The sequence below is a fragment of the Dromiciops gliroides genome, chromosome 1, assembly GCF_019393635.1.
Source record: "Dromiciops gliroides isolate mDroGli1 chromosome 1, mDroGli1.pri, whole genome shotgun sequence".
In the NCBI taxonomy this organism is placed as follows: Eukaryota; Metazoa; Chordata; class Mammalia; order Microbiotheria; family Microbiotheriidae; genus Dromiciops; species Dromiciops gliroides.
The window spans coordinates 418,056,233-418,057,262 of NC_057861.1; positions in this window are offsets into that span (position 1 = coordinate 418,056,233).

Genomic DNA, 1,030 nt, shown 5'->3' on the forward strand with positions numbered 1-1,030 from the left:
TTGTTGCTTGTTGTCTTTCCAGTTTTATTCTTTAATACTCTCAAGATGACTTAGTTCAATAGAGTCTCTTACTAAGCTTTCCTTGAATTTTTTCTCTCCACTGCTACTAATTTTATGAGGAATAGTGATAAGACCATGCCTGGTCTTATCTTCATTATTTAGCAAAGAATTAATATTCTAAACCAGTATTGCCCTGCTAACTACTTTACATTTATTTGTTCAATTTCTGCATGGTCTGTGTATATGTCTTTTCCTCTATCCATATCTCATTTTTAATCATCAATAACTTGTTTAAATAGATCAGGAAGGTGGCATTTTAATTGAGTATTATATCTTATTTTTATTATTCTAGCTTTATTCCACTTTTAGTCTTTGTTCTAATAAGTTGGTGCTCTTACTACAGATAGCTGATTCAGGAATGACTCCCAGATCAGTAACAAGTCCTTTCCTGCCTGTTAAAATAAAATCAATATCATTTTTTCATAATGTCATTAAGTGCTTTCATGTCTAGAGTCATTTCATTCTTTTCTCAAAGAAAATATTAATTACATATGTGTAAGGCTGCTATGTAGTCTACAAGTCTTTTTCCTTATTAATGACCCATATTTTCATTTTTAAATAATATTTTATTTTCCTCTCAATTACATGTTAAAACAATTTTTTTAACATTTGTTTTTTTTGTAAAGTTTTGAGTTCCAAATTCCATCTCTCCCTCCTTCTTCCTCCCCTCCACCCCCTCCTTAAGACATTAAGCAATCCAATAAAGCTTATACATGTGCAATCATGTAAAACATTTCCATATTAGTCATTTTGTAGAAGATTCAAACAACAATAACAAAAAAAAGGATGAACATAAAAAAAATAGTATGCTTCAGTATGTATTCAGACAATATCAGTTCTTTCCCTAGAGCTGAATAGCATGCTTCATCATTAGCCCTTTACCAGTGTTTCTCAGAATTCTCACTTTTCCCCAAATTTGCATTGAAATAACCAAATACTTGGTTTAATTTAAATCTTATCCAATTCTTTG